The 19,857-nt window shown below is 56.6% G+C and overlaps 90 pseudogenes; all 90 read right to left on the reverse strand.

The window, feature by feature from the left end:
- Positions 1-13: 13 nt before the first annotated feature.
- Positions 14-132, reverse strand: LOC136597055 (5S ribosomal RNA; annotated as a pseudogene).
- An 80-nt stretch (positions 133-212) lies between these two features.
- LOC136596736 (5S ribosomal RNA) lies at positions 213-331 on the reverse strand (annotated as a pseudogene).
- Positions 332-411: 80 nt separating this feature from the next.
- Positions 412-530, reverse strand: LOC136596414 (5S ribosomal RNA; annotated as a pseudogene).
- Positions 531-610: 80 nt separating this feature from the next.
- LOC136596415 (5S ribosomal RNA) lies at positions 611-729 on the reverse strand (annotated as a pseudogene).
- Positions 730-809: 80 nt separating this feature from the next.
- On the reverse strand, positions 810-928 carry LOC136596416 (5S ribosomal RNA; annotated as a pseudogene).
- Positions 929-1,008: 80 nt separating this feature from the next.
- On the reverse strand, positions 1,009-1,127 carry LOC136596828 (5S ribosomal RNA; annotated as a pseudogene).
- Positions 1,128-1,207: 80 nt separating this feature from the next.
- LOC136596813 (5S ribosomal RNA) lies at positions 1,208-1,326 on the reverse strand (annotated as a pseudogene).
- An 80-nt stretch (positions 1,327-1,406) lies between these two features.
- LOC136597340 (5S ribosomal RNA) lies at positions 1,407-1,525 on the reverse strand (annotated as a pseudogene).
- Positions 1,526-1,605: 80 nt separating this feature from the next.
- Positions 1,606-1,724, reverse strand: LOC136596417 (5S ribosomal RNA; annotated as a pseudogene).
- Positions 1,725-1,804: 80 nt separating this feature from the next.
- Positions 1,805-1,923, reverse strand: LOC136596588 (5S ribosomal RNA; annotated as a pseudogene).
- An 80-nt stretch (positions 1,924-2,003) lies between these two features.
- LOC136596418 (5S ribosomal RNA) lies at positions 2,004-2,122 on the reverse strand (annotated as a pseudogene).
- Positions 2,123-2,202: 80 nt separating this feature from the next.
- On the reverse strand, positions 2,203-2,321 carry LOC136597426 (5S ribosomal RNA; annotated as a pseudogene).
- Positions 2,322-2,401: 80 nt separating this feature from the next.
- On the reverse strand, positions 2,402-2,520 carry LOC136596419 (5S ribosomal RNA; annotated as a pseudogene).
- An 80-nt stretch (positions 2,521-2,600) lies between these two features.
- On the reverse strand, positions 2,601-2,719 carry LOC136596420 (5S ribosomal RNA; annotated as a pseudogene).
- Positions 2,720-2,799: 80 nt separating this feature from the next.
- Positions 2,800-2,918, reverse strand: LOC136596988 (5S ribosomal RNA; annotated as a pseudogene).
- Positions 2,919-2,998: 80 nt separating this feature from the next.
- On the reverse strand, positions 2,999-3,117 carry LOC136597149 (5S ribosomal RNA; annotated as a pseudogene).
- Positions 3,118-3,197: 80 nt separating this feature from the next.
- Positions 3,198-3,316, reverse strand: LOC136596421 (5S ribosomal RNA; annotated as a pseudogene).
- Positions 3,317-3,396: 80 nt separating this feature from the next.
- LOC136596829 (5S ribosomal RNA) lies at positions 3,397-3,515 on the reverse strand (annotated as a pseudogene).
- An 80-nt stretch (positions 3,516-3,595) lies between these two features.
- On the reverse strand, positions 3,596-3,714 carry LOC136596814 (5S ribosomal RNA; annotated as a pseudogene).
- Positions 3,715-3,794: 80 nt separating this feature from the next.
- On the reverse strand, positions 3,795-3,913 carry LOC136597342 (5S ribosomal RNA; annotated as a pseudogene).
- Positions 3,914-3,993: 80 nt separating this feature from the next.
- On the reverse strand, positions 3,994-4,112 carry LOC136596424 (5S ribosomal RNA; annotated as a pseudogene).
- Positions 4,113-4,192: 80 nt separating this feature from the next.
- On the reverse strand, positions 4,193-4,311 carry LOC136596590 (5S ribosomal RNA; annotated as a pseudogene).
- Positions 4,312-4,391: 80 nt separating this feature from the next.
- On the reverse strand, positions 4,392-4,510 carry LOC136596425 (5S ribosomal RNA; annotated as a pseudogene).
- An 80-nt stretch (positions 4,511-4,590) lies between these two features.
- LOC136597429 (5S ribosomal RNA) lies at positions 4,591-4,709 on the reverse strand (annotated as a pseudogene).
- An 80-nt stretch (positions 4,710-4,789) lies between these two features.
- On the reverse strand, positions 4,790-4,908 carry LOC136596426 (5S ribosomal RNA; annotated as a pseudogene).
- Positions 4,909-4,988: 80 nt separating this feature from the next.
- On the reverse strand, positions 4,989-5,107 carry LOC136596427 (5S ribosomal RNA; annotated as a pseudogene).
- An 80-nt stretch (positions 5,108-5,187) lies between these two features.
- On the reverse strand, positions 5,188-5,306 carry LOC136596989 (5S ribosomal RNA; annotated as a pseudogene).
- Positions 5,307-5,386: 80 nt separating this feature from the next.
- On the reverse strand, positions 5,387-5,505 carry LOC136597566 (5S ribosomal RNA; annotated as a pseudogene).
- Positions 5,506-5,585: 80 nt separating this feature from the next.
- Positions 5,586-5,704, reverse strand: LOC136596428 (5S ribosomal RNA; annotated as a pseudogene).
- An 80-nt stretch (positions 5,705-5,784) lies between these two features.
- Positions 5,785-5,903, reverse strand: LOC136596429 (5S ribosomal RNA; annotated as a pseudogene).
- An 80-nt stretch (positions 5,904-5,983) lies between these two features.
- LOC136596591 (5S ribosomal RNA) lies at positions 5,984-6,102 on the reverse strand (annotated as a pseudogene).
- Positions 6,103-6,182: 80 nt separating this feature from the next.
- Positions 6,183-6,301, reverse strand: LOC136596430 (5S ribosomal RNA; annotated as a pseudogene).
- Positions 6,302-6,381: 80 nt separating this feature from the next.
- Positions 6,382-6,500, reverse strand: LOC136596990 (5S ribosomal RNA; annotated as a pseudogene).
- An 80-nt stretch (positions 6,501-6,580) lies between these two features.
- Positions 6,581-6,699, reverse strand: LOC136596431 (5S ribosomal RNA; annotated as a pseudogene).
- Positions 6,700-6,779: 80 nt separating this feature from the next.
- LOC136597150 (5S ribosomal RNA) lies at positions 6,780-6,898 on the reverse strand (annotated as a pseudogene).
- An 80-nt stretch (positions 6,899-6,978) lies between these two features.
- On the reverse strand, positions 6,979-7,097 carry LOC136596432 (5S ribosomal RNA; annotated as a pseudogene).
- An 80-nt stretch (positions 7,098-7,177) lies between these two features.
- Positions 7,178-7,296, reverse strand: LOC136597056 (5S ribosomal RNA; annotated as a pseudogene).
- An 80-nt stretch (positions 7,297-7,376) lies between these two features.
- LOC136596737 (5S ribosomal RNA) lies at positions 7,377-7,495 on the reverse strand (annotated as a pseudogene).
- Positions 7,496-7,575: 80 nt separating this feature from the next.
- On the reverse strand, positions 7,576-7,695 carry LOC136597436 (5S ribosomal RNA; annotated as a pseudogene).
- Positions 7,696-7,973: 278 nt separating this feature from the next.
- On the reverse strand, positions 7,974-8,093 carry LOC136597312 (5S ribosomal RNA; annotated as a pseudogene).
- An 80-nt stretch (positions 8,094-8,173) lies between these two features.
- LOC136596830 (5S ribosomal RNA) lies at positions 8,174-8,292 on the reverse strand (annotated as a pseudogene).
- An 874-nt stretch (positions 8,293-9,166) lies between these two features.
- On the reverse strand, positions 9,167-9,285 carry LOC136596433 (5S ribosomal RNA; annotated as a pseudogene).
- Positions 9,286-9,365: 80 nt separating this feature from the next.
- LOC136597424 (5S ribosomal RNA) lies at positions 9,366-9,484 on the reverse strand (annotated as a pseudogene).
- An 80-nt stretch (positions 9,485-9,564) lies between these two features.
- LOC136597568 (5S ribosomal RNA) lies at positions 9,565-9,683 on the reverse strand (annotated as a pseudogene).
- Positions 9,684-9,763: 80 nt separating this feature from the next.
- Positions 9,764-9,881, reverse strand: LOC136596527 (5S ribosomal RNA; annotated as a pseudogene).
- An 80-nt stretch (positions 9,882-9,961) lies between these two features.
- On the reverse strand, positions 9,962-10,081 carry LOC136597188 (5S ribosomal RNA; annotated as a pseudogene).
- A 477-nt stretch (positions 10,082-10,558) lies between these two features.
- On the reverse strand, positions 10,559-10,677 carry LOC136596832 (5S ribosomal RNA; annotated as a pseudogene).
- An 81-nt stretch (positions 10,678-10,758) lies between these two features.
- On the reverse strand, positions 10,759-10,877 carry LOC136596816 (5S ribosomal RNA; annotated as a pseudogene).
- A 278-nt stretch (positions 10,878-11,155) lies between these two features.
- On the reverse strand, positions 11,156-11,274 carry LOC136596436 (5S ribosomal RNA; annotated as a pseudogene).
- An 80-nt stretch (positions 11,275-11,354) lies between these two features.
- LOC136596782 (5S ribosomal RNA) lies at positions 11,355-11,474 on the reverse strand (annotated as a pseudogene).
- Positions 11,475-11,554: 80 nt separating this feature from the next.
- LOC136596437 (5S ribosomal RNA) lies at positions 11,555-11,673 on the reverse strand (annotated as a pseudogene).
- An 80-nt stretch (positions 11,674-11,753) lies between these two features.
- LOC136597430 (5S ribosomal RNA) lies at positions 11,754-11,872 on the reverse strand (annotated as a pseudogene).
- Positions 11,873-11,952: 80 nt separating this feature from the next.
- On the reverse strand, positions 11,953-12,071 carry LOC136596438 (5S ribosomal RNA; annotated as a pseudogene).
- An 80-nt stretch (positions 12,072-12,151) lies between these two features.
- LOC136596439 (5S ribosomal RNA) lies at positions 12,152-12,270 on the reverse strand (annotated as a pseudogene).
- Positions 12,271-12,350: 80 nt separating this feature from the next.
- On the reverse strand, positions 12,351-12,469 carry LOC136596991 (5S ribosomal RNA; annotated as a pseudogene).
- An 80-nt stretch (positions 12,470-12,549) lies between these two features.
- On the reverse strand, positions 12,550-12,668 carry LOC136596440 (5S ribosomal RNA; annotated as a pseudogene).
- An 80-nt stretch (positions 12,669-12,748) lies between these two features.
- Positions 12,749-12,867, reverse strand: LOC136596441 (5S ribosomal RNA; annotated as a pseudogene).
- Positions 12,868-12,947: 80 nt separating this feature from the next.
- LOC136596442 (5S ribosomal RNA) lies at positions 12,948-13,066 on the reverse strand (annotated as a pseudogene).
- An 80-nt stretch (positions 13,067-13,146) lies between these two features.
- On the reverse strand, positions 13,147-13,265 carry LOC136596443 (5S ribosomal RNA; annotated as a pseudogene).
- An 80-nt stretch (positions 13,266-13,345) lies between these two features.
- LOC136596444 (5S ribosomal RNA) lies at positions 13,346-13,464 on the reverse strand (annotated as a pseudogene).
- Positions 13,465-13,544: 80 nt separating this feature from the next.
- Positions 13,545-13,663, reverse strand: LOC136596993 (5S ribosomal RNA; annotated as a pseudogene).
- Positions 13,664-13,743: 80 nt separating this feature from the next.
- LOC136596446 (5S ribosomal RNA) lies at positions 13,744-13,862 on the reverse strand (annotated as a pseudogene).
- An 80-nt stretch (positions 13,863-13,942) lies between these two features.
- LOC136597185 (5S ribosomal RNA) lies at positions 13,943-14,060 on the reverse strand (annotated as a pseudogene).
- An 80-nt stretch (positions 14,061-14,140) lies between these two features.
- LOC136596448 (5S ribosomal RNA) lies at positions 14,141-14,259 on the reverse strand (annotated as a pseudogene).
- An 80-nt stretch (positions 14,260-14,339) lies between these two features.
- On the reverse strand, positions 14,340-14,458 carry LOC136596449 (5S ribosomal RNA; annotated as a pseudogene).
- Positions 14,459-14,538: 80 nt separating this feature from the next.
- Positions 14,539-14,657, reverse strand: LOC136596450 (5S ribosomal RNA; annotated as a pseudogene).
- A 280-nt stretch (positions 14,658-14,937) lies between these two features.
- On the reverse strand, positions 14,938-15,056 carry LOC136596451 (5S ribosomal RNA; annotated as a pseudogene).
- Positions 15,057-15,136: 80 nt separating this feature from the next.
- On the reverse strand, positions 15,137-15,256 carry LOC136597475 (5S ribosomal RNA; annotated as a pseudogene).
- An 80-nt stretch (positions 15,257-15,336) lies between these two features.
- Positions 15,337-15,455, reverse strand: LOC136596452 (5S ribosomal RNA; annotated as a pseudogene).
- An 80-nt stretch (positions 15,456-15,535) lies between these two features.
- On the reverse strand, positions 15,536-15,655 carry LOC136597469 (5S ribosomal RNA; annotated as a pseudogene).
- An 80-nt stretch (positions 15,656-15,735) lies between these two features.
- LOC136596738 (5S ribosomal RNA) lies at positions 15,736-15,854 on the reverse strand (annotated as a pseudogene).
- Positions 15,855-15,934: 80 nt separating this feature from the next.
- Positions 15,935-16,053, reverse strand: LOC136596453 (5S ribosomal RNA; annotated as a pseudogene).
- An 80-nt stretch (positions 16,054-16,133) lies between these two features.
- On the reverse strand, positions 16,134-16,252 carry LOC136596454 (5S ribosomal RNA; annotated as a pseudogene).
- Positions 16,253-16,332: 80 nt separating this feature from the next.
- On the reverse strand, positions 16,333-16,451 carry LOC136596750 (5S ribosomal RNA; annotated as a pseudogene).
- An 80-nt stretch (positions 16,452-16,531) lies between these two features.
- LOC136596833 (5S ribosomal RNA) lies at positions 16,532-16,650 on the reverse strand (annotated as a pseudogene).
- An 81-nt stretch (positions 16,651-16,731) lies between these two features.
- Positions 16,732-16,850, reverse strand: LOC136596817 (5S ribosomal RNA; annotated as a pseudogene).
- An 80-nt stretch (positions 16,851-16,930) lies between these two features.
- Positions 16,931-17,049, reverse strand: LOC136597343 (5S ribosomal RNA; annotated as a pseudogene).
- Positions 17,050-17,129: 80 nt separating this feature from the next.
- On the reverse strand, positions 17,130-17,248 carry LOC136596455 (5S ribosomal RNA; annotated as a pseudogene).
- Positions 17,249-17,327: 79 nt separating this feature from the next.
- Positions 17,328-17,445, reverse strand: LOC136597186 (5S ribosomal RNA; annotated as a pseudogene).
- Positions 17,446-17,525: 80 nt separating this feature from the next.
- LOC136596778 (5S ribosomal RNA) lies at positions 17,526-17,644 on the reverse strand (annotated as a pseudogene).
- An 80-nt stretch (positions 17,645-17,724) lies between these two features.
- LOC136596834 (5S ribosomal RNA) lies at positions 17,725-17,843 on the reverse strand (annotated as a pseudogene).
- Positions 17,844-17,923: 80 nt separating this feature from the next.
- LOC136596528 (5S ribosomal RNA) lies at positions 17,924-18,041 on the reverse strand (annotated as a pseudogene).
- An 80-nt stretch (positions 18,042-18,121) lies between these two features.
- On the reverse strand, positions 18,122-18,240 carry LOC136597344 (5S ribosomal RNA; annotated as a pseudogene).
- Positions 18,241-18,320: 80 nt separating this feature from the next.
- LOC136596457 (5S ribosomal RNA) lies at positions 18,321-18,439 on the reverse strand (annotated as a pseudogene).
- Positions 18,440-18,518: 79 nt separating this feature from the next.
- On the reverse strand, positions 18,519-18,637 carry LOC136596598 (5S ribosomal RNA; annotated as a pseudogene).
- Positions 18,638-18,717: 80 nt separating this feature from the next.
- LOC136597431 (5S ribosomal RNA) lies at positions 18,718-18,836 on the reverse strand (annotated as a pseudogene).
- An 80-nt stretch (positions 18,837-18,916) lies between these two features.
- Positions 18,917-19,035, reverse strand: LOC136596458 (5S ribosomal RNA; annotated as a pseudogene).
- Positions 19,036-19,114: 79 nt separating this feature from the next.
- On the reverse strand, positions 19,115-19,233 carry LOC136596460 (5S ribosomal RNA; annotated as a pseudogene).
- Positions 19,234-19,510: 277 nt separating this feature from the next.
- LOC136596461 (5S ribosomal RNA) lies at positions 19,511-19,629 on the reverse strand (annotated as a pseudogene).
- An 81-nt stretch (positions 19,630-19,710) lies between these two features.
- On the reverse strand, positions 19,711-19,829 carry LOC136596462 (5S ribosomal RNA; annotated as a pseudogene).
- Between the last annotated feature and the right edge of the window lie 28 nt (positions 19,830-19,857).

The raw sequence follows: 19,857 nt of genomic DNA on the forward strand, positions 1-19,857 counted from the left end.
TCACGGCCTTAAAAGTCAACGGGACCTGGGATTCCCAGCCGGTCACCCATACTGGTACTTGCCAGGCCTCAAGCTGGCTGGCGGCCGCAATCTGACGAGAGCAGGCACATTCAGCTTAGAATGCCCGTTGACAGCTCCTCCTCCTTTCCTATGGGCTTTCTGCAGTGCGAACGCACCTCCGAAACGGAAAGAAACCTACTCACGGCCTTAAAAGTCAATGGGACCTGGGATTCCCAGCCGGTCACCCATACTGGTACTTGCCAGGCCTCAAGCTGGCTGGCGGCCGCGATCTGACGAGAGCAGGTACATTCAGCTTAGAATGCCCGTTGACAGCTCCTCCTCCTTTCCTATGGGCTTTCTGCAGTGCGAACGCACCTCCGAAAAGGAAAGCAACCTACTCACGGCCTTAAAAGTCAACGGGACCTGGGATTCCCAGCCGGTCACCCATACTGGTACTTGCCAGGCCTCAAGCTGGCTGGCGGCCGCGATCTGACGAGAGCAGGCACATTCAGCTTAGAATGCCCGTTGACAGCTCCTCCTCCTTTCCTATGGGCTTTCTGCAGTGCGAACGCACCTCCGAAAAGGAAAGCAACCTACTCACGGCCTTAAAAGTCAACGGGACCTGGGATTCCCAGCCGGTCACCCATACTGGTACTTGCCAGGCCTCAAGCTGGCTGGCGGCCGCGATCTGACGAGAGCAGGCACATTCAGCTTAGAATGCCCGTTGACAGCTCCTCCTCCTTTCCTATGGGCTTTCTGCAGTGCGAACGCACCTCCGAAACGGAAAGAAACCTACTCACGGCCTTAAAAGTCAACGGGACCTGGGATTCCCAGCCGGTCACCCATACTGGTACTTGCCAGGCCTCAAGCTGGCTGGCGGCCGCGATCTGACGAGAGCAGGCACATTCAGCTTAGAATGCCCGTTGACAGCTCCTCCTCCTTTCCTATGGGCTTTCTGCAGTGCAAACGCACCTCCGAAAAGGAAAGAAACCTACTCACGGCCTTAAAAGTCAACGGGACCTGGGATTCCCAGCCGGTCACCCATACTGGTACTTGCCAGGCCTCAAGCTGGCTGGCGGCCGCGATCTGACGAGAGCAGGCACATTCAGCTTAGAATGCCCGTTGATAGCTCCTCCTCCTTTCCTATGGGCTTTCTGCAGTGCGAACGCACTTCCGAAAAGAAAAGAAACCTACTCACGGCCTTAAAAGTCAACGGGACCTGGGATTCCCAGCCGGTCACCCATACTGGTACTTGCCAGGCCTCAAGCTGGCTGGCGGCCGCGATCTGACGAGAGCAGGCACATTCAGCTTAGATTGCCCGTTGACAGCTCCTCCTCCTTTCCTATGGGCTTTCTGCAGTGCGAACGCACCTCCGAAAAGGAAAGAAACCTACTCACGGCCTTAAAAGTCAACTGGACCTGGGATTCCCAGCCGGTCACCCATACTGGTACTTGCCAGGCCTCAAGCTGGCTGGCGGCCGCGATCTGACGAGAGCAGGCACATTCAGCTTAGAATGCCCGTTGACAGCTCCTCCTCCTTTCCTATGGGCTTTCTGCAGTGCGAACGCACTTCCGAAAAGGAAAGAAACCTACTCACGGCCTTAAAAGTCAACGGGACCTGGGATTCCCAGCCGGTCACCCATACTGGTACTTGCCAGGCCTCAAGCTGGCTGGCGGCCGCGATCTGACGAGAGCAGGCACATTCAGCTTAGAATGCCCGTTGACAGCTCCTCCTCCTTTCCTATGGGCTTTCTGCAGTGCGAACGCACCTCCGAAAAGGAAAGCAACCTACTCACGGCCTTAAAAGTCAACGGGACCTGGGATTCCCAGCCGGTCACCCATACTGGTACTTGCCAGGCCTCAAGCTGGCTGGCGGCCGCGATCTGACGAGAGCAGGCACATTCAGCTAAGAATGCCCGTTGACAGCTCCTCCTCCTTTCCTATGGGCTTTCTGCAGTGCGAACGCACCTCCGAAAAGGAAAGAAACCTACTCACGGCCTTAAAAGTCAACGGGACCTGGGATTCCCAGCCGGTCACCCATACTGGTACTTGCCAGGCCTCAAGCTGGCTGGCGGCCGCGATCTGACGAGAGCAGGCACATTCAGCTTAGAATGCCCGTTGACAGCTCCTCCTCCTTTCCTATGGGCTTTCTGCAGTGCGAACGCACCTCCGAAACGGAAAGAAACCTACTCACGGCCTTAAAAGTCAATGGGACCTGGGATTCCCAGCCGGTCACCCATACTGGTACTTGCCAGGCCTCAAGCTGGCTGGCGGCCACGATCTGACGAGAGCAGGTACATTCAGCTTAGAATGCCCGTTGACAGCTCCTCCTCCTTTCCTATGGGCTTTCTGCAGTGCGAACGCACCTCCGAAAAGGAAAGCAACCTACTCACGGCCTTAAAAGTCAACGGGACCTGGGATTCCCAGCCGGTCACCCATACTGGTACTTGCCAGGCCTCAAGCTGGCTGGCGGCCGCGATCTGACGAGAGCAGGCACATTCAGCTTAGAATGCCCGTTGACAGCTCCTCCTCCTTTCCTATGGGCTTTCTGCAGTGCGAACGCACCTCCGAAAAGGAAAGAAACCTACTCACGGCCTTAAAAGTCAACGGGACCTGGGATTCCCAGCCGGTCACCCATACTGGTACTTGCCAGGCCTCAAGCTGGCTGGCGGCCGCGATCTGACGAGAGCAGGCACATTCAGCTTAGAATGCCCGTTGACAGCTCCTCCTCCTTTCCTATGGGCTTTCTGCAGTGCGAACGCACCTCCGAAACGGAAAGAAACCTACTCACGGCCTTAAAAGTCAACGGGACCTGGGATTCCCAGCCGGTCACCCATACTGGTACTTGCCAGGCCTCAAGCTGGCTGGCGGCCACGATCTGACGAGAGCAGGCACATTCAGCTTAGAATGCCCGTTGACAGCTCCTCCTCCTTTCCTATGGGCTTTCTGCAGTGCGAACGCACCTCCGAAAAGGAAAGCAACCTACTCACGGCCTTAAAAGTCAACGGGACCTGGGATTTCCAGCCGGTCACCCATACTGGTACTTGCCAGGCCTCAAGCTGGCTGGCGGCCGCGATCTGACGAGAGCAGGCACATTCAGCTTAGAATGCCCGTTGACAGCTCCTCCTCCTTTCCTATGGGCTTTCTGCAGTGCGAACGCACCTCCGAAACGGAAAGAAACCTACTCACGGCCTTAAAAGTCAACGGGACCTGGGATTCCCAGCCGGTCACCCATACTGGTACTTGCCAGGCCTCAAGCTGGCTGGCGGCCGCGATCTGACGAGAGCAGGCACATTCAGCTTAGAATGCCCGTTGACAGCTCCTCCTCCTTTCCTATGGGCTTTCTGCAGTGCAAACGCACCTCCGAAAAGGAAAGAAACCTACTCACGGCCTTAAAAGTCAACGGGACCTGGGATTCCCAGCCGGTCACCCATACTGGTACTTGCCAGGCCTCAAGCTGGCTGGCGGCCGCGATCTGACGAGAGCAGGCACATTCAGCTTAGAATGCCCGTTGATAGCTCCTCCTCCTTTCCTATGGGCTTTCTGCAGTGCGAACGCACTTCCGAAAAGAAAAGAAACCTACTCACGGCCTTAAAAGTCAACGGGACCTGGGATTCCCAGCCGGTCACCCATACTGGTACTTGCCAGGCCTCAAGCTGGCTGGCGGCCGCGATCTGACGAGAGCAGGCACATTCAGCTTAGATTGCCCGTTGACAGCTCCTCCTCCTTTCCTATGGGCTTTCTGCAGTGCGAACGCACCTCCGAAAAGGAAAGAAACCTACTCACGGCCTTAAAAGTCAACTGGACCTGGGATTCCCAGCCGGTCACCCATACTGGTACTTGCCAGGCCTCAAGCTGGCTGGCGGCCGCGATCTGACGAGAGCAGGCACATTCAGCTTAGAATGCCCGTTGACAGCTCCTCCTCCTTTCCTATGGGCTTTCTGCAGTGCGAACGCACTTCCGAAAAGGAAAGAAACCTACTCACGGCCTTAAAAGTCAACGGGACCTGGGATTCCCAGCCGGTCACCCATACTGGTACTTGCCAGGCCTCAAGCTGGCTGGCGGCCGCGATCTGACGAGAGCAGGCACATTCAGCTTAGAATGCCCGTTGACAGCTCCTCCTCCTTTCCTATGGGCTTTCTGCAGTGCGAACGCACCTCCGAAAAGGAAAGCAACCTACTCACGGCCTTAAAAGTCAACGGGACCTGGGATTCCCAGCCGGTCACCCATACTGGTACTTGCCAGGCCTCAAGCTGGCTGGCGGCCGCGATCTGACGAGAGCAGGCACATTCAGCTAAGAATGCCCGTTGACAGCTCCTCCTCCTTTCCTATGGGCTTTCTGCAGTGCGAACGCACCTCCGAAAAGGAAAGAAACCTACTCACGGCCTTAAAAGTCAACGGGACCTGGGATTCCCAGCCGGTCACCCATACTGGTACTTGCCAGGCCTCAAGCTGGCTGGCGGCCGCGATCTGACGAGAGCAGGCACATTCAGCTTAGAATGCCCGTTGACAGCTCCTCCTCCTTTCCTATGGGCTTTCTGCAGTGCGAACGCACCTCCGAAACGGAAAGAAACCTACTCACGGCCTTAAAAGTCAATGGGACCTGGGATTCCCAGCCGGTCACCCATACTGGTACTTGCCAGGCCTCAAGCTGGCTGGCGGCCACGATCTGACGAGAGCAGGTACATTCAGCTTAGAATGCCCGTTGACAGCTCCTCCTCCTTTCCTATGGGCTTTCTGCAGTGCGAACGCACCTCCGAAAAGGAAAGCAACCTACTCACGGCCTTAAAAGTCAACGGGACCTGGGATTCCCAGCCGGTCACCCATACTGGTACTTGCCAGGCCTCAAGCTGGCTGGCGGCCGCGATCTGACGAGAGCAGGCACATTCAGCTTAGAATGCCCGTTGACAGCTCCTCCTCCTTTCCTATGGGCTTTCTGCAGTGCGAACGCACCTCCGAAAAGGAAAGAAACCTACTCACGGCCTTAAAAGTCAACGGGACCTGGGATTCCCAGCCGGTCACCCATACTGGTACTTGCCAGGCCTCAAGCTGGCTGGCGGCCGCGATCTGACGAGAGCAGGCACATTCAGCTTAGAATGCCCGTTGACAGCTCCTCCTCCTTTCCTATGGGCTTTCTGCAGTGCGAACGCACCTCCGAAACGGAAAGAAACCTACTCACGGCCTTAAAAGTCAACGGGACCTGGGATTCCCAGCCGGTCACCCATACTGGTACTTGCCAGGCCTCAAGCTGGCTGGCGGCCACGATCTGACGAGAGCAGGCACATTCAGCTTAGAATGCCCGTTGACAGCTCCTCCTCCTTTCCTATGGGCTTTCTGCAGTGCGAACGCACCTCCGAAAAGGAAAGAAACCTACTCACGGCCTTAAAAGTCAACGGGACCTGGGATTCCCAGCCGGTCACCCATACTGGTACTTGCCAGGCCTCAAGCTGGCTGGCGGCCGCGATCTGACGAGAGCAGGCACATTCAGCTTAGAATGCCCGTTGACAGCTCCTCCTCCTTTCCTATGGGCTTTCTGCAGTGCGAACGCACCTCCGAAAAGGAAAGCAACCTACTCACGGCCTTAAAAGTCAACGGGACCTGGGATTCCCAGCCGGTCACCCATACTGGTACTTGCCAGGCCTCAAGCTGGCTGGCGGCCGCGATCTGACGAGAGCAGGCACATTCAGCTTAGAATGCCCGTTGACAGCTCCTCCTCCTTTCCTATGGGCTTTCTGCAGTGCGAACGCACCTCCGAAAAGGAAAGAAACCTACTCACGGCCTTAAAAGTCAACGGGACCTGGGATTCCCAGCCGGTCACCCATACTGGTACTTGCCAGGCCTCAAGCTGGCTGGCGGCCGCGATCTGACGAGAGCAGGCACATTCAGCTTAGAATGCCCGTTGACAGCTCCTCCTCCTTTCCTATGGGCTTTCTGCAGTGCGAACGCACCTCCGAAAAGGAAAGCAACCTACTCACGGCCTTAAAAGTCAACGGGACCTGGGATTCCCAGCCGGTCACCCATACTGGTACTTGCCAGGCCTCAAGCTGGCTGGCGGCCGCGATCTGACGAGAGCAGGCACATTCAGCTAAGAATGCCCGTTGACAGCTCCTCCTCCTTTCCTATGGGCTTTCTGCAGTGCGAACGCACCTCCGAAAAGGAAAGAAACCTACTCACGGCCTTAAAAGTCAACGGGACCTGGGATTCCCAGCCGGTCACCCATACTGGTACTTGCCAGGCCTCAAGCTGGCTGGCGGCCGCGATCTGACGAGAGCAGGCACATTCAGCTTAGAATGCCCGTTGACAGCTCCTCCTCCTTTCCTATGGGCTTTCTGCAGTGCGAACGCACCTCCGAAACGGAAAGAAACCTACTCACGGCCTTAAAAGTCAACGGGACCTGGGATTCCCAGCCGGTCACCCATACTGGTACTTGCCAGGCCTCAAGCTGGCTGGCGGCCACGATCTGACGAGAGCAGGCACATTCAGCTTAGAATGCCCGTTGACAGCTCCTCCTCCTTTCCTATGGGCTTTCTGCAGTGCGAACGCACCTCCGAAAAGGAAAGAAACCTACTCACGGCCTTAAAAGTCAACGGGACCTGGGATTCCCAGCCGGTCACCCATACTGGTACTTGCCAGGCCTCAAGCTGGCTGGCGGCCGCGATCTGACGAGAGCAGGCACATTCAGCTTAGAATGCCCGTTGACAGCTCCTCCTCCTTTCCTATGGGCTTTCTGCAGTGCGAACGCACTTCCGAAAAGGAAAGAAACCTACTCACGGCCTTATAAGTCAACGGGACCTGGGATTTCCAGCCGGTCACCCATACTGGTACTTGCCAGGCCTCAAGCTGGCTGGCGGCCGCGATCTGACGAGAGCAGGCACATTCAGCTTAGAATGCCCGTTGACAGCTCCTCCTCCTTTCATATGGGCTTTCTGCAGTGCGAACGCACCTCCGAAAAGGAAAGCAACCTACTCACGGCCATAAAAGTCAACGGGACCTGGGATTCCCAGCCGGTCACCCATACTGGTACTTGCCAGGCCTCAAGCTGGCTGGCGGCCGCGATCTGACGAGAGCAGGCACATTCAGCTTAGAATGCCCGTTGACAGCTCCTCTTCCTTTCCTATGGGCTTTCTGCAGTGCGAACGCACCTCCGAAAAGGAAAGAAACCTACTCACGGCCTTAAAAGTCAACGGGACCTGGGATTCCCAGCCGGTCACCCATACTGGTACTTGCCAGGCCTCAAGCTGGCTGGCGGCCGCAATCTGACGAGAGCAGGCACATTCAGCTTAGAATGCCCGTTGACAGCTCCTCCTCCTTTCCTATGGGCTTTCTGCAGTGCGAACGCACCTCCGAAACGGAAAGAAACCTACTCACGGCCTTAAAAGTCAATGGGACCTGGGATTCCCAGCCGGTCACCCATACTGGTACTTGCCAGGCCTCAAGCTGGCTGGCGGCCGCGATCTGACGAGAGCAGGTACATTCAGCTTAGAATGCCCGTTGACAGCTCCTCCTCCTTTCCTATGGGCTTTCTGCAGTGCGAACGCACCTCCGAAAAGGAAAGCAACCTACTCACGGCCTTAAAAGTCAACGGGACCTGGGATTCCCAGCCGGTCACCCATACTGGTACTTGCCAGGCCTCAAGCTGGCTGGCGGCCGCGATCTGACGAGAGCAGGCACATTCAGCCTTAGAATGCCCGTTGACAGCTCCTCCTCCTTTCCTATGGGCTTTCTGCAGTGCGAACGCACCTCCGAAAAGGAAAGCAACCTACTCACCGGCCTTAAAAGTCAACGGGACCTGGGATTCCCAGCCGGTCACCCATACTGGTACTTGCCAGGCCTCAAGCTGGCTGGCGGCCGCGATCTGACGAGAGCAGCACATTCAGCTTAGAATGCCCGTTGACAGCTCCTCCTCCTTTCCTATGGGCTTTCTGCAGTGCGAACGCACCTCCGAAACGAAAGAAACCTACTCACGGCCTTAAAAGTCAACGGGACCTGGGATTCCCAGCCGGTCACCCATACTGGTACTTGCCAGGCCTCAAGCTGGCTGGCGGGCCGCGATCTGACGAGAGCAGGCACATTCAGCTTAGAATGCCCGTTGACAGCTCCTCCTCCTTTCCTATGGGCTTTCTGCAGTGCAAACGCACCTCCGAAAAGGAAAGAAACCTACTCACGGCCTTAAAAGTCAACGGGACCTGGGATTCCCAGCCGGTCACCCATACTGGTACTTGCCAGGCCTCAAGCTGGCTGGCGGCCGCGATCTGACGAGAGCAGGCACATTCAGCTTAGAATGCCCGTTGATAGCTCCTCCTCCTTTCCTATGGGCTTTCTGCAGTGCGAACGCACTTCCGAAAAGAAAAGAAAACCTACTCACGGCCTTAAAAGTCAACGGGACCTGGATTCCCAGCCGGTCACCCATACTGGTACTTGCCAGGCCTCAAGCTGGCTGGCGCCGCGATCTGACGAGAGCAGGCACATTCAGCTTAGATTGCCCGTTGACAGCTCCTCCTCCTTTCCTATGGGCTTTCTGCAGTGCGAACGCACCTCCGAAAAGGAAAGAAACCTACTCACGGCCTTAAAAGTCAACTGGACCTGGGATTCCCAGCCGGTCACCCATACTGGTACTGCCAGGCCTCAAGCTGGCTGGCGGCCGCGATCTGACGAGAGCAGGCACATTCAGCCTTAGAATGCCCGTTGACAGCTCCTCCTCCTTTCCTATGGGCTTTCTGCAGTGCGAACGCACTTCCGAAAAGGAAAGAAACCTACTCACGGGCCTTAAAAGTCAACGGGACCTGGGATTCCCAGCCGGTCACCCATACTGGTACTTGCCAGGCCTCAGCTGGCTGGCGGCCGCGATCTGACGAGAGCAGGCACATTCAGCTTAGAATGCCCGTTGACAGCTCCTCCTCCTTTCCTATGGGCTTTCTGCAGTGCGAACGCACCTCCGAAAAGGAAAGCAACCTACTCACGGCCTTAAAAGTCAACGGGACCTGGGATTCCCAGCCGGTCACCCATACTGGTACTTGCAGGCCTCAAGCTGGCTGGCGGCCGCGATCTGACGAGAGCAGGCACATTCAGCTAAGAATGCCCGTTGACAGCTCCTCCTCCTTTCCTATGGGCTTTCTGCAGTGCGAACGCACCTCCGAAAAGGAAAGAAACCTACTCACGGCCTTAAAAGTCAACGGGACCTGGGATTCCCAGCCGGTCACCCATACTGGTACTTGCCAGGCCTCAAGCTGGCTGGCGGCCGCGATCTGACGAGAGCAGGCACATTCAGCTTAGAATGCCCGTTGACAGCTCCTCCTCCTTTCCTATGGGCTTTCTGCAGTGCGAACGCACCTCCGAAACGGAAAGAAACCTACTCACGGCCTTAAAAGTCAATGGGACCTGGGATTCCCAGCCGGTCACCCATACTGGTACTTGCCAGGCCTCAAGCTGGCTGGCGGCCACGATCTGACGAGAGCAGGTACATTCAGCTTAGAATGCCCGTTGACAGCTCCTCCTCCTTTCCTATGGGCTTTCTGCAGTGCGAACGCACCTCCGAAAAGGAAAGCAACCTACTCACGGCCTTAAAAGTCAACGGGACCTGGGATTCCCAGCCGGTCACCCATACTGGTACTTGCCAGGCCTCAAGCTGGCTGGCGGCCGCGATCTGACGAGAGCAGGCACATTCAGCTTAGAATGCCCGTTGACAGCTCCTCCTCCTTTCCTATGGGCTTTCTGCAGTGCGAACGCACCTCCGAAAAGGAAAGAAACCTACTCACGGCCTTAAAAGTCAACGGGACCTGGATTCCCAGCCGGTCACCCATACTGGTACTTGCCAGGCCTCAAGCTGGCTGGCGGCCGCGATCTGACGAGAGCAGGCACATTCAGCTTAGAATGCCCGTTGACAGCTCCTCCTCCTTTCCTATGGGCTTTCTGCAGTGCGAACGCACCTCCGAAACGGAAAGAAACCTACTCACGGCCTTAAAAGTCAACGGGGACCTGGGATTCCCAGCCGGTCACCCATACTGGTACTTGCCAGGCCTCAAGCTGGCTGGCGGCCACGATCTGACGAGAGCAGGCACATTCAGCTTAGAATGCCCGTTGACAGCTCCTCCTCCTTTCCTATGGGCTTTCTGCAGTGCGAACGCACCTCCGAAAAGGAAAGCAACCTACTCACGGCCTTAAAAGTCAACGGGACCTGGGATTCCCAGCCGGTCACCCATACTGGTACTTTGCCAGGCCTCAAGCTGGCTGGCGCCGCGATCTGACGAGAGCAGGCACATTCAGCTTAGAATGCCCGTTGACAGCTCCTCCTCCTTTCCTATGGGCTTTCTGCAGTGCGAACGCACCTCCGAAACGGAAAGAAACCTACTCACGGCCTTAAAAGTCAACGGGACCTGGATTCCCAGCCGGTCACCCATACTGGTACTTGCCAGGCTCAAGCTGGCTGGCGGCCGCGATCTGACGAGAGCAGGCACATTCAGCTTAGAATGCCCGTTGACAGCTCCTCCTCCTTTCCTATGGGCTTTCTGCAGTGCAAACGCACCTCCGAAAAGGAAAGAAACCTACTCACTGGCCTTAAAAGTCAACGGGACCTGGGATTCCCAGCCGGTCACCCATACTGGTACTTGCCAGGCCTCAAGCTGGCTGGCGGCCGCGATCTGACGAGAGCAGGCACATTCAGCTTAGAATGCCCGTTGATAGCTCCTCCTCCTTTCCTATGGGCTTTCTGCAGTGCGAACGCACTTCCGAAAAGAAAAGAAACCTACTCACGGGCCTTAAAAGTCAACGGGACCTGGGATTCCCAGCCGGTCACCCATACTGGTACTTGCCAGGCCTCAAGCTGGCTGGCGGCCGCGATCTGACGAGAGCAGGCACATTCAGCTTAGATTGCCCGTTGACAGCTCCTCCTCCCTTTCCTATGGGCTTCTGCAGTGCGAACGCACCTCCGAAAAGGAAAGAAACCTACTCACGGCCTTAAAAGTCAACTGGACCTGGGATTCCCAGCCGGTCACCCATATGGTACTTGCCAGGCCTCAAGCTGGCTGGCGGCCGCGATCTGACGAGAGCAGGCACATTCAGCTTAGAATGCCCGTTGACAGCTCCTCCTCCTTTCCTATGGGCTTTCTGCAGTGCGAACGCACTTCCGAAAAGGAAAGAAACCTACTCACGGCCTTAAAAGTCAACGGGACCTGGGATTCCCAGCCGGTCACCCATACTGGTACTTGCCAGGCCTCAAGCTGGCTGGCGGCCGCGATCTGACGAGAGCAGGCACATTCAGCTTAGAATGCCCGTTGACAGCTCCTCCTCCTTTCCTATGGGCTTTCTGCAGTGCGAACGCACCTCCGAAAAGGAAAGCAACCTACTCACGGCCTTAAAAGTCAACGGGACCTGGGATTCCCAGCCGGTCACCCATACTGGTACTTGCCAGGCCTCAAGCTGGCTGGCGGCCGCGATCTAGACGAGAGCAGGCACATTCAGCTAAGAATGCCCGTTGACAGCTCCTCCTCCTTTCCTATGGGCTTTCTGCAGTGCGAACGCACCTCCGAAAAGGAAAGAAACCTACTCACGGCCTTAAAAGTCAACGGGACCTGGGATTCCCAGCCGGTCACCCATACTGGTACTTGCCAGGCCTCAAGCTGGCTGGCGGCCGCGATCTGACGAGAGCAGGCACATTCAGCTTAGAATGCCCGTTGACAGCTCCTCCTCCTTTCCTATGGGCTTTCTGCAGTGCGAACGCACCTCCGAAACGGAAAGAAACCTACTCACGGCCTTAAAAGTCAATGGGACCTGGGATTCCCAGCCGGTCACCCATACTGGTACTTGCCAGGCCTCAAGCTGGCTGGCGGCCACGATCTGACGAGAGCAGGTACATTCAGCTTAGAATGCCCGTTGACAGCTCCTCCTCCTTTCCTATGGGCTTTCTGCAGTGCGAACGCACCTCCGAAAAGGAAAGCAACCTACTCACGGCCTTAAAAGTCAACGGGACCTGGGATTCCCAGCCGGTCACCCATACTGGTACTTGCCAGGCCTCAAGCTGGCTGGCGGCCGCGATCTGACGAGAGCAGGCACATTCAGCTTAGAATGCCCGTTGACAGCTCCTCCTCCTTTCCTATGGGCTTTCTGCAGTGCGAACGCACCTCCGAAAAGGAAAGAAACCTACTCACGGCCTTAAAAGTCAACGGGACCTGGGATTCCCAGCCGGTCACCCATACTGGTACTTGCCAGGCCTCAAGCTGGCTGGCGGCCGCGATCTGACGAGAGCAGGCACATTCAGCTTAGAATGCCCGTTGACAGCTCCTCCTCCTTTCCTATGGGCTTTCTGCAGTGCGAACGCACCTCCGAAACGGAAAGAAACCTACTCACGGCCTTAAAAGTCAACGGGACCTGGGATTCCCAGCCGGTCACCCATACTGGTACTTGCCAGGCCTCAAGCTGGCTGGCGGCCACGATCTGACGAGAGCAGGCACATTCAGCTTAGAATGCCCGTTGACAGCTCCTCCTCCTTTCCTATGGGCTTTCTGCAGTGCGAACGCACCTCCGAAAAGGAAAGAAACCTACTCACGGCCTTAAAAGTCAACGGGACCTGGGATTCCCAGCCGGTCACCCATACTGGTACTTGCCAGGCCTCAAGCTGGCTGGCGGCCGCGATCTGACGAGAGCAGGCACATTCAGCTTAGAATGCCCGTTGACAGCTCCTCCTCCTTTCCTATGGGCTTTCTGCAGTGCGAACGCACCTCCGAAAAGGAAAGCAACCTACTCACGGCCTTAAAAGTCAACGGGACCTGGGATTCCCAGCCGGTCACCCATACTGGTACTTGCCAGGCCTCAAGCTGGCTGGCGGCCGCGATCTGACGAGAGCAGGCACATTCAGCTTAGAATGCCCGTTGACAGCTCCTCCTCCTTTCCTATGGGCTTTCTGCAGTGCGAACGCACCTCCGAAAAGGAAAGAAACCTACTCACGGCCTTAAAAGTCAACGGGACCTGGGATTCCCAGCCGGTCACCCATACTGGTACTTGCCAGGCCTCAAGCTGGCTGGCGGCCGCGATCTGACGAGAGCAGGCACATTCAGCTTAGAATGCCCGTTGACAGCTCCTCCTCCTTTCCTATGGGCTTTCTGCAGTGCGAACGCACCTCCGAAAAGGAAAGCAACCTACTCACGGCCTTAAAAGTCAACGGGACCTGGGATTCCCAGCCGGTCACCCATACTGGTACTTGCCAGGCCTCAAGCTGGCTGGCGGCCGCGATCTGACGAGAGCAGGCACATTCAGCTTAGAATGCCCGTTGACAGCTCCTCCTCCTTTCCTATGGGCTTTCTGCAGTGCGAACGCACCTCCGAAAAGGAAAGAAACCTACTCACGGCCTTAAAAGTCAACGGGACCTGGGATTCCCAGCCGGTCACCCATACTGGTACTTGCCAGGCCTCAAGCTGGCTGGCGGCCGCGATCTGACGAGAGCAGGCACATTCAGCTTAGAATGCCCGTTGACAGCTCCTCCTCCTTTCCTATGGGCTTTCTGCAGTGCGAACGCACCTCCGAAACGGAAAGAAACCTACTCACGGCCTTAAAAGTCAACGGGACCTGGGATTCCCAGCCGGTCACCCATACTGGTACTTGCCAGGCCTCAAGCTGGCTGGCGGCCACGATCTGACGAGAGCAGGCACATTCAGCTTAGAATGCCCGTTGACAGCTCCTCCTCCTTTCCTATGGGCTTTCTGCAGTGCGAACGCACCTCCGAAAAGGAAAGAAACCTACTCACGGCCTTAAAAGTCAACGGGACCTGGGATTCCCAGCCGGTCACCCATACTGGTACTTGCCAGGCCTCAAGCTGGCTGGCGGCCGCGATCTGACGAGAGCAGGCACATTCAGCTTAGAATGCCCGTTGACAGCTCCTCCTCCTTTCCTATGGGCTTTCTGCAGTGCGAACGCACCTCCGAAAAGGAAAGCAACCTACTCACGGCCTTAAAAGTCAACGGGACCTGGGATTCCCAGCGGTCACCCATACTGGTACTTGCCAGGCCTCAAGCTGGCTGGCGGCCGCGATCTGACGAGAGCAGGCACATTCAGCTTAGAATGCCCGTTGACAGCTCCTCCTCCTTTCCTATGGGCTTTCTGCAGTGCGAACGCACCTCCGAAAAGGAAAGAAACCTACTCACGGCCTTAAAAGTCAACGGGACCTGGGATTCCCAGCCGGTCACCCATACTGGTACTTGCCAGGCCTCAAGCTGGCTGGCGGCCGCGATCTGACGAGAGCAGGCACATTCAGCTTAGAATGCCCGTTGACAGCTCCTCCTCCTTTCCTATGGGCTTTCTGCAGTGCGAACGCACCTCCGAAAAGGAAAGCAACCTACTCACGGCCTTAAAAGTCAACGGGACCTGGGATTCCCAGCCGGTCACCCATACTGGTACTTGCCAGGCCTCAAGCTGGCTGGCGGCCGCGATCTGACGAGAGCAGGCACATTCAGCTTAGAATGCCCGTTGACAGCTCCTCCTCCTTTCCTATGGGCTTTCTGCAGTGCGAACGCACCTCCGAAAAGGAAAGAAACCTACTCACGGCCTTAAAAGTCAACGGGACCTGGGATTCCCAGCCGGTCACCCATACTGGTACTTGCCAGGCCTCAAGCTGGCTGGCGGCCGCGATCTGACGAGAGCAGGCACATTCAGCTTAGAATGCCCGTTGACAGCTCCTCCTCCTTTCCTATGGGCTTTCTGCAGTGCGAACGCACCTCCGAAACGGAAAGAAACCTACTCACGGCCTTAAAAGTCAACGGGACCTGGGATTCCCAGCCGGTCACCCATACTGGTACTTGCCAGGCCTCAAGCTGGCTGGCGGCCGACGATCTGACGAGAGCAGGCACATTCAGCTTAGAATGCCCGTTGACAGCTCCTCCTCCTTTCCTATGGGCTTTCTGCAGTGCGAACGCACCTCCGAAAAGGAAAGAAACCTACTCACGGCCTTAAAAGTCAACGGGACCTGGGATTCCCAGCCGGTCACCCATACTGGTACTTGCCAGGCCTCAAGCTGGCTGGCGGCCGCGATCTGACGAGAGCAGGCACATTCAGCTTAGAATGCCCGTTGACAGCTCCTCCTCCTTTCCTATGGGCTTTCTGCAGTGCGAACGCACTTCCGAAAAGGAAAGAAACCTACTCACGGCCTTAAAAGTCAACGGGACCTGGGATTCCCAGCCGGTCACCCATACTGGTACTTGCCAGGCCTCAAGCTGGCTGGCGGCCAGCGATCTGACGAGAGCAGGCACATTCAGCTTAGAATGCCCGTTGACAGCTCCTCCTCCTTTCATATGGGCTTTCTGCAGTGCGAACGCACCTCCGAAAAGGAAAGCAACCTACTCACGGCCATAAAAGTCAACGGGACCTGGGATTCCCAGCCGGTCACCCATACTGGTACTTGCCAGGCCTCAAGCTGGCTGGCGGCCGCGATCTGACGAGAGCAGGCACATTCAGCTTAGAATGCCCGTTGACAGCTCCTCCTCCTTTCCTATGGGCTTTCTGCAGTGCGAACGCACCTCCGAAAAGGAAAGAAACCTACTCACGGCCTTAAAAGTCAACGGGACCTGGGATTCCCAGCCGGTCACCCATACTGGTACTTGCCAGGCCTCAAGCTGGCTGGCGGCCGCGAATCTGACGAGAGCAGGCACATTCAGCTTAGAATGCCCGTTGACAGCTCCTCCTCCTTTCCTATGGGCTTTCTGCAGTGCGAACGCACCTCCGAAACGGAAAGAAACCTACTCACGGCCTTAAAAGTCAATGGGACCTGGGATTCCCAGCCGGTCACCCATACTGGTACTTGCCAGGCCTCAAGCTGGCTGGCGGCCGCGATCTGACGAGAGCAGGTACATTCAGCTTAGAATGCCCGTTGACAGCTCCTCCTCCTTTCCTATGGGCTTTCTGCAGTGCGAACGCACCTCCGAAAAGGAAAGCAACCTACTCACGGCCTTAAAAGTCAACGGGACCTGGGATTCCCAGCCGGTCACCCATACTGGTACTTGCCAGGCCTCAAGCTGGCTGGCGGCCGCGATCTGACGAGAGCAGGCACATTCAGCTTAGAATGCCCGTTGACAGCTCCTCCTCCTTTCCTATGGGCTTTCTGCAGTGCGAACGCACCTCCGAAAAGGAAAGCAACCTACTCACGGCCTTAAAAGTCAACGGGACCTGGGATTCCCAGCCGGTCACCCATACTGGTACTTGCCAGGCCTCAAGCTGGCTGGCGGCCGCGATCTGACGAGAGCAGGCACATTCAGCTTAGAATGCCCGTTGACAGCTCCTCCTCCTTTCCTATGGGCTTTCTGCAGTGCGAACGCACCTCCGAAACGGAAAGAAACCTACTCACGGCCTTAAAAGTCAACGGGACCTGGTATTCCCAGCCGATCACCCATACTGGTACTTGCCAGGCCTCAAGCTGGCTGGCGGCCGCGATCTGACGAGAGCAGGCACATTCAGCTTAGAATGCCCGTTGACAGCTCCTCCTCCTTTCCTATGGGCTTTCTGCAGTGCGAACGCACCTCCGAAAAGGAAAGAAACCTACTCACGGCCTTAAAAGTCAACGGGACCTGGGATTCCCAGCCGGTCACCCATACTGGTACTTGCCAGGCCTCAAGCTGGCTGGCGGCCGCGATCTGACGAGAGCAGGCACATTCAGCTTAGAATGCCCGTTGATAGCTCCTCCTCCTTTCCTATGGGCTTTCTGCAGTGCGAACGCACTTCCGAAAAGGAAAAGAAACCTACTCACGGCCTTAAAAGTCAACGGGACCTGGGATTCCCAGCCGGTCACCCATACTGGTACTTGCCAGGCCTCAAGCTGGCTGGCGGCCGCGATCTGACGAGAGCAGGCACATTCAGCTTAGATTGCCCGTTGACAGCTCCTCCTCCTTTCCTATGGGCTTTCTGCAGTGCGAACGCACCTCCGAAAAGGAAAGAAACCTACTCACGGCCTTAAAAGTCAACTGGACCTGGGATTCCCAGCCGGTCACCCATACTGGTACTTGCCAGGCCTCAAGCTGGCTGGCGGCCGCGATCTGACGAGAGCAGGCACATTCAGCTTAGAATGCCCGTTGACAGCTCCTCCTCCTTTCCTATGGGCTTTCTGCAGTGCGAACGCACTTCCGAAAAGGAAAGAAACCTACTCACGGCCTTAAAAGTCAACGGGACCTGGGATTCCCAGCCGGTCACCCATACTGGTACTTGCCAGGCCTCAAGCTGGCTGGCGGCCGCGATCTGACGAGAGCAGGCACATTCAGCTTAGAATGCCCGTTGACAGCTCCTCTCCTTTCCTATGGGCTTTCTGCAGTGCGAACGCACCTCCGAAAAGGAAAGCAACCTACTCACGGCCTTAAAAGTCAACGGGACCTGGGATTCCCAGCGGTCACCCATACTGGTACTTGCCAGGCCTCAAGCTGGCTGGCGGCCGCGATCTGACGAGAGCAGGCACATTCAGCTTAGAATGCCCGTTGACAGCTCCTCCTCCTTTCCTATGGGCTTTCTGCAGTGCGAACGCACCTCCGAAACGGAAAGAAACCTACTCACGGCCTTAAAAGTCAACGGGACCTGGTATTCCCAGCCGGTCACCCATACTGGTACTTGCCAGGCCTCAAGCTGGCTGGCGGCCGCGATCTGACGAGAGCAGGCACATTCAGCTTAGAATGCCCGTTGACAGCTCCTCCTCCTTTCCTATGGGCTTTCTGCAGTGCGAACGCACCTCCGAAAAGGAAAGAAACCTACTCACGGCCTTAAAAGTCAACGGGACCTGGGATTCCCAGCCGGTCACCCATACTGGTACTTGCCAGGCCTCAAGCTGGCTGGCGGCCGCGATCTGACGAGAGCAGGCACATTCAGCTTAGAATGCCCGTTGATAGCTCCTCCTCCTTTCCTATGGGCTTTCTGCAGTGCGAACGCACCTTCCGAAAAGAAAGAAACCTACTCACGGCCTTAAAAGTCAACGGGACCTGGATTCCCAGCCGGTCACCCATACTGGTACTTGCCAGGCCTCAAGCTGGCTGGCGGCCGCGATCTGACGAGAGCAGGCACATTCAGCTTAGAATGCCCGTTGACAGCTCCTCCTCCTTTCCTATGGGCTTTCTGCAGTGCGAACGCACCTCCGAAAAGGAAAGAAACCTACTCACGGCCTTAAAAGTCAACTGGACCTGGGATTCCCAGCCGGTCACCCATACTGGTACTTGCCAGGCCTCAAGCTGGCTGGCGGCCGCGATCTGACGAGAGCAGGCACATTCAGCTTAGAATGCCCGTTGACAGCTCCTCCTCCTTTCCTATGGGCTTTCTGCAGTGCGAACGCACTTCCGAAAAGGAAAGAAACCTACTCACGGCCTTAAAAGTCAACGGGACCTGGGATTCCCAGCCGGTCACCCATACTGGTACTTGCCAGGCCTCAAGCTGGCTGGCGGCCGCGATCTGACGAGAGCAGGCACATTCAGCTTAGAATGCCCGTTGACAGCTCCTCCTCCTTTCCTATGGGCTTTCTGCAGTGCGAACGCACCTCCGAAAGGAAAGCAACCTACTCACGGCCTTAAAAGTCAACGGGACCTGGGATTCCCAGCCGGTCACCCATACTGGTACTTGCCAGGCCTCAAGCTGGCTGGCGGCCGCGATCTGACGAGAGCAGGCACATTCAGCTAAGAATGCCCGTTGACAGCTCCTCCTCCTTTCCTATGGGCTTTCTGCAGTGCGAACGCACCTCCGAAACGGAAAGAAACCTACTCACGGCCTTAAAAGTCAATGGGACCTGGGATTCCCAGCCGGTCACCCATACTGGTACTTGCCAGGCCTCAAGCTGGCTGGCGGCCACGATCTGACGAGAGCAGGTACATTCAGCTTAGAATGCCCGTTGACAGCTCCTCCTCCTTTCCTATGGGCTTTCTGCAGTGCGAACGCACCTCCGAAAAGGAAAGCAACCTACTCACGGCCTTAAAAGTCAACGGGACCTGGGATTCCCAGCCGGTCACCCATACTGGTACTTGCCAGGCCTCAAGCTGGCTGGCGGCCGCGATCTGACGAGAGCAGGCACATTCAGCTTAGAATGCCCGTTGACAGCTCCTCCTCCTTTCTATGGGCTTTCTGCAGTGCGAACGCACCTCCGAAAAGGAAAGAAACCTACTCACGGCCTTAAAAGTCAACGGGACCTGGGATTCCCAGCCGGTCACCCATACTGGTACTTGCCAGGCCTCAAGCTGGCTGGCGGCCGCGATCTGACGAGAGCAGGCACATTCAGCTTAGAATGCCCGTTGACAGCTCCTCCTCCTTTCCTATGGCTTTCTGCAGTGCGAACGCACCTCCGAAACGGAAAGAAACCTACTCACGGCCTTAAAAGTCAATGGGACCTGGGATTCCAGCCGGTCACCCATACTGGTACTTGCCAGGCCTCAAGCTGGCTGGCGGCCGCGATCTGACGAGAGCAGGTACATTCAGCTTAGAATGCCCGTTGACAGCTCCTCCTCCTTTCCTATGGGCTTTCTGCAGTGCGAACGCACCTCCGAAAAGGAAAGCAACCTACTCACCGTCTTAAAAGTCAACGGGACCTGGGATTCCCAGCCGGTCACCCATACTGGTACTTGCCAGGCCTCAAGCTGGCTGGCGGCCGCGATCTGACGAGAGCAGGCACATTCAGCTTAGAATGCCCGTTGACAGCTCCTCCTCCTTTCCTATGGGCTTTCTGCAGTGCGAACGCACACTCCGAAAAGGAAAGAAACCTACTCACGGCCTTAAAAGTCAACGGGACCTGGGATTCCCAGCCGGTCACCCATACTGGTACTTGCCAGGCCTCAAGCTGGCTGGCGGCCGCGATCTGACGAGAGCAGGCACATTCAGCTTAGAATGCCCGTTGACAGCTCCTCCTCCTTTCCTATGGGCTTTA

This window comes from Eleutherodactylus coqui, unplaced genomic scaffold, assembly GCF_035609145.1.
Source record: "Eleutherodactylus coqui strain aEleCoq1 unplaced genomic scaffold, aEleCoq1.hap1 HAP1_SCAFFOLD_117, whole genome shotgun sequence".
NCBI classification, from domain to species: domain Eukaryota; kingdom Metazoa; phylum Chordata; class Amphibia; order Anura; family Eleutherodactylidae; genus Eleutherodactylus; species Eleutherodactylus coqui.